Raw genomic sequence first — 6,612 nt, forward strand, 5'->3', positions numbered from 1 at the left:
CTTTAGCGAGGTGCTGCAGCTGAGAAACTCATAGCTAAACTTATTCCCACCCAGAACGAGGCCTAGTTCACATAAAAAAAAAAAAACTTTATTCAGCAGGAAACATCTCTCTCTGCTTTCAGCAGCTTGTCATGTAATTTCCTAGAGAACAATAACTATCTGTCACCCAGTACTTTAGTTATGTGGCTGCTTTTGTCCTTGTGTCGTGCCTGACAAACAAACCTCATTTATCCCTGGAGGAACTACATGCACACTCGCCAGCCCTCACGCTCTTGCAGCAGCCGTGTGAGGCTTTGCCCTCCAACGTGCATGCTTATGCGTATGCATGTGCACATCATGTGTGAAATTAAACTCCACCGCGGAGAGCAGGTAACCCCACTCCCAGGCTGTGACAGAAGGCTTTTGTGGCTGCTCCCCCCCCCTCCCGCTCTTCTTAATTCTCCCCCACCTATCAAAGAGCTGCTGCACTTACGGGCCAGTCTGCTGACAATCAGGCCATTTCACTGAGGGGGTCGATGTTTTCCAGGGGTGGGGGCAGACAAGGTTGGTAAAAAAGGGGAGTTTGGTTGAGTAACTGATCATGTTGGCATTTGAACCTCCTCCACTGATCCTCGCCTTTCATGTAAATCAGATCTCTTTGGGTCTTTGGGTGTGGTTATAGAGCATGTGCAGATGTAGTATGACGTTACACTGGTCCCAATGTTATTTTAACTCGTTCATACCTTTCTATGCACTTGTAGTTTTCTTTATATTATTCCCTCTTGCCAGGCGGCACTCAGCACTTTGGCCCTCAATTGTTTTGCGGCAATTCCAGCCTGTGATGGTGGCAGACATGTCTGCTGGTGTTTTTGATTCATATTAACATCAGGATGCAAGTCAGTCTAAACTCACTGGACCGCGACTATAATGTTTGTGTAATGTTCTTTATCTTCACAGCAGCACATCTTTGCTAACCTTTCTTTAACCTCAGAAACTGTACAAGATGTTTTCTTTGCTCATTATTGTCTGACTGTATTGTGCAGCGCAGAATTGAATTTCCTGGTTGATGGACTGTGATAGAGACGACAATGACCGGGCTTCCCTCACTTCCTCTCGGGTTATTAAACTTTGCATGTGTGAGCTTTGCCTGAAATTCGACCACCAAAGTCAAATAAACAAATAAACCACCTTCTTATGTGTTGTTTGATATTTCAGGTAATCGATACATGAGTGGCTCTATTGAGCAGCTCTGCTTGTCTCCGCAGAAGCCTTCACAGGCCCCTGCTGGAGTGGAGAAATAGAGAGGGGGCCCTGTTCAGCTGGAGCGGCAGGAACCTGCCTTCCTTGGGAGCGGCACAGCAAAGTGGTGCAGTTGTTGAGGAAACGATCCCCCTCTCTAAAGCCTTTCCCTGGGAATACTGGGTTACAGTGTGAGAAAGTTCCACGGTTGTTTTTGACAGCATGTCTCTGGGGCGTCTCCTGGTGGGAAAGCAGGAACGCCTCACCTCTGTGCTGAGCGGAGGACCATCACAAGATTATTAGGACCAGCCGATCGGCTGCTATAGTATCCTGCTCAAGTGCAGAGTGTTAGGCAGGACACTTATAGGGCAGAGCAATCAGGTGGCCCTTTAATGCAACTGTACACCACTCCAAATCAACATCAGTCTCACATTTCACCAGGTAACAATAGTTCTACAAAGCGCAGCATTCATCTGGGATCAGCATTTACACTTTGGGGGTAAAGCAGATATTTCTTAATTGCCGCTGCACGCTGCCCTGAAGGAAAGTATGTCATTCAATAAGATAATCATACAGTGGGAACCAGAGAATGCCAGCGCCAGCTTGCAATTTCCAAAAACAAACATTTCCATTGTAAAACTGCATGGCTGGCTTCGACGCGGCTCATGCAAACATGGGTCAAAACATCTACAGAGCAACAATGTGTGTGTGTGAGGTAAACACAGGAAAGCATTCAGGCCAGCTGGTACAATAACTAGCAAGTAAGTTGAAACGCTGCAGGTGTGCAGGGTCAGCAGGCCAATCATTCAAACCATTTTAAATATCTGTAACAAATGTCTACCATCTGAGTCCATGCTTGATTTGTCTTTCTATTTTCTTCATCTGTCTTATATAAATGTTCATTTATGTGACGACAACATGTTCTGATCTGATTAAAGGCCTCATCTATTTACATTCACCCTAGTAGATGTGGGAGGATCACTGGCATCCTTAATAGACTGATTTGCTTAAAAATATATATTCATATACTGTATATATACATATATTTAGCATATTAGATGACACCTAATATGGAAAATATCGTATTAGCAAGTCACTATGCACATGTGTAAATGTTGTCCATTGTTAAAATCAAAGGACTGATTATAGCCACTTTAAAGTTGTCCTGCACATTGCAACCATTCACAAACATTCTCTCTGCCGCCCCCCCCCCCCCTCCCAACATCCTCCAGCTCGCCTTCTTCCTGTCTCAAAGTGCTGACACAGTCCAGGAAGTGACCATGAGGCATTTCCTGCTTACTTTACATCACCTTGAAGCAGGGCTTGATTCTGGAAACAGTGGAAGCTACTTCATGTGTCCTTCTCTGGTTCGGTAACAGTAGGTCATTTTGTCCTCGGCTGGTTGCTGCACCACACTAATGAAGCTCACATGCTGCACATGCTCTTTGATGTCACATTACCATAGAGGCTTTCAGGCTCTGCTTCTTCAGTTCAAAGCTCTGGCCATTTAGATCCTGGTTTAATATAGTTAGCGACCGCCTGGATGTTAATTTGGTGACAGGTGACACATCACAGAGCGGAGTAAACCTTGATGTAGGTGAAGTCAGACAATCAGTAGATGGCATCTGATTTATGCTGCAATTACAAAACAGGCCAACCCCAAGAAACTGGTGCACATACAGTGTGTATTGATCTTATGTTATGTTTCTCATAGCATCTGTATCATCGAAATCATTTTTAACATTTAACAAAACTGTGAAAATGTGATGACCAGGAAGTGAAAATGAGTTTATTTTAGATCTTTTTGTTTAATAATTACTTGTTTTAATATACTTACTATATATATATATATATATAAAGAGAGAGAGAGAGATATTATATACTTACTTTTACTATTGTTTGCTAAGTGAAAGATATATATTGGTGTCAGAGAAATTCCCAATATCTCCAACTGTTTGTGATTCAATCATTAAATAAATCATTAAATACAGAATTGACACATCAAATCAAAACAAATAAAACTTAAACCAGCCTTCCCTTCTATCTCTTCTTTCACACCGACCACTTAAAGTCATAAAAAGAAAGTCTATCACACGGAAACACCGAGAGTTACACGGAAACAAAAAGAGCCTGTTATGTCTTTATGGAGTTCAGTGTTAGATAAGAATCGGTTGCACCTGTGAACCCAGCAGTGTGTGTACATGGATAGAGCACAAACGAAGAGCCTCCTCCACTCTCACACAACCCTCAAAGTGCAGCTGTAGACATCTCTCACATGGTTGTGATCTTCATTATGTCCACAGGGTCTTTTGTGTGTCTGTGCTTTCATAAGGATGTGGGTGTGAACTATCATTCACCACCTTCTATCATTGCTGCACAGCGCAACACTAAATCTTTCTTTTCTCTTTTTGTCTTTGTTAAAGTGCCGTCTAAAAATCTTGGCGCATTAAACGCAATCCTCCTTGTCTGAAAACTAAGTGCTTTGCTGGATTCTTTCTCTTATACTTATTAAAACAACATGACTCCATCATAGTCCTGAATTAAGTAATCACATTTTATGGCAGAACCACTATCATTATGTTTGTCTGGCTGCCTACTGATTCTGTGATGTCAGTCGTTCCTGCAGGTTTCACTTAAGATGTGCACTGATTTGTGCTCTAAAGCACTCAAGTGTGCATATATTACTCTCTTAAATACACACTGACGGGACTGAACCCAAACCAGCCCGGTCTCCCTTTGATCTCGGCTGAGATGGCAGAGTGCTGAAATAATGAAATTGTAATAACAGAGTACCAGAAGTGATGCTGAGGCATGTTCATTCAGGCATGAAGATGAAAAAAAAAACAAAAACACTCTGACATGGATTTATAACAATCCTAACGGGTAGGATTAATGAAGGTATCGCAAAGGATGCAAATTGCATAAGGTCAATTTCCTCGGCTCAATTTCACTTGGCCACTTTCAAATTTCACTTAAGTTGGTCAGTTAAGCTTCTTTACACAAAACGTTGAGATTTTGAGAAGTAGTTGTGCTCTTGCAGTGGGTTTAAAGAAAAGACAGGAGAAACAGGCGACCTGTCTCTTGACAGTTTTTAAAAAATCTACCCAGCAGCACTTTGAATTGTGACTAATTTTTTGTTTGTTTTTGGTTGAATCAGTAAAGATATCTGCCTCGGCTTGTTTCCATTTCTGCTAAGATAAGCTAATTGCAACCCTCAAGTTCCATAAAGGGCTAATGCAGAGATATGAAGTTGGTATTGATCTTTTCATCTTACTCTCAGAAGGAAATAGTTTCTTTTTCATGTCACCTCACATGGGTCACGTGGGAATCAGGCAGGCTGGCTGCTGCTGGCTAACCTCCTGTAATAACCCAACATGTTGTTTATTGTTATTAGTTGTTATTGGGATTAAACAAGTGACATATAGTGTGAACAGATGGCCTACACCTGACCCTCTAATGACCTCTGACCTCCACCATATGAGGCAGCACTGACCCTCTCTGTTTCCCTCAAACTGACTTTCCTCAGTACCATCCGAGCCCTAAAGGGTCAACATGACCTTAAACACACCCGACTGGCCTACAGTATAAAAGTGGAGGTTTGAGTGATGCTGAATTTATGCTGCATACATATTGGCCCATGTGAAGGTTTGGGATGATTTGAGTCATATTTAATCTTGGCATGGAGGTAAAGGGGAAGCCTTCGGGGGGTGTTTTAGTCAGAAAATGTCCCGAGAGCCAAGATCTTATAGCAGTACCAGATGTTTTAGCTTGTGTGTAAAGGCTCAACTTTAGGTTCAGGATTGTGGTTGATGGAAATTATCATATTCAAAATAAACACCATGATCATGCCAAGGTCGGTGGCCCTTCAGAGACACCTGATACTACTTTGAAATTGCTTCAATGCACAGCAAGAAGGACAGATTCTTGTTTCTAATAGAAAATCAGGGGCCAGACTGCAGGATTTCATGTAATTATGGCGACTTTTGCTTCTTGATAATCATTCCCACCAGCAGACTAAACATTTGGAAGAAAGTGGAAGAAAGATTTTAAATGCGGGTCAGCTCCCATTGTCCATGCTCGGATGAAGCAAAGTGTGTTTAAATATTTTTATCTGGAGGAAGTTGACCGTATCAGACAATGAGAGCATTTCTGCAAACATCCATATAAAACAAACAGTGCTAAAAATGGTTTTGTGTGTTTCTATGTGTACATAATTCCACTCATGTTTCATGTTGTTTGTGTTGTTTTGTGTGCACTGGCCATGATGACCCCCGTCCACAACAACATTAAAAAACTCGGATATGCTTTTAATGTTTTGGCTGATTGGTTTATATCTCCTGCTCGTGCGTTGTAGGGGTTTAAGGTCCACACAATGTAACGTCCTCTGTTCAAGACTGGCCTAAGAGTGTTGTTGCATTCCTCAGCTCATGCCCCTCATTTCCTGTCAGCTTTCTATCTCCTCTCTAACAAAGGCTGAGATAAAAACCTACAGCGGCTGGCAGCGATTTCTCTGCCAGCCAATCCGAGAAAGCGTGTGGAATTTTAGAAACTACACTACAGCCACGAGCCAGCATAAGTTAACAGTTCAGAGCTGCAGTTCTGGGAACTTGAGAATCCAAAGCCAGTCAAAACTGATATAATGAATGGAGAACACCAGTCATTCAAAGAGTAGTTGGACATTTTGAGAATAACACTTGATGAGAATTAGATGCGAAGATTGATGTTAAATATGAAACCGCAGCGAAGAGTTGGTAATAGATTACTTGCAGAGTAGCCATTTTGCTATTTTACGGATTGTGTAAGTTGTCTTTTCTCCAAATCATTCAACTCGGTGTAGTTTTGCATGTGCAAACATCTCAGGTAGAACCACAGCTGCTCTTTGATTTACTGGTGAAGGCAGAGTTTCAGCTGAACGTCCAGCAGTGATATGTGCTCAATTGTTGGCTAAGTAGTTTGGATCTTATTCTTTTAGCAGCTTTAAAAATGCCCAGCGGAGTTTCCCTGTAAAATAACAAAACTTATATTTGTCTGCAAACTGTTATTTAGCAAGAACCACTGTGTGGAGCCTTGAGGTCTAACACATTTGTTGAGTGCAATGAAACATTTGCAAACACCTTTTTAAACATTGCTCCGTCCATCACACTGCAGATCAGGGTGCAGTCTGAAGCCCTTGCACACTGTGAGTTTGCAATCACTGTGATAGTTGGTCTGAAATGTAAATATCTAAGATGGATTTTCAAAGCTTTAAAAATCACAAGTCACAACGAATCTCTTGAACTTCATGACCTCAAAAACTTTATTTTGAAATCTTTTATTCCACACAGAATCTTTGCGAGTTTTTCTCTTTTGCCCTCCAACTTCACTCGACTCTGCCTCCTCGAGACAGACGGCACA

This window comes from Anabas testudineus, chromosome 15 (genome assembly GCF_900324465.2).
Source record: "Anabas testudineus chromosome 15, fAnaTes1.2, whole genome shotgun sequence".
NCBI classification, from domain to species: Eukaryota; Metazoa; Chordata; class Actinopteri; order Anabantiformes; family Anabantidae; genus Anabas; species Anabas testudineus.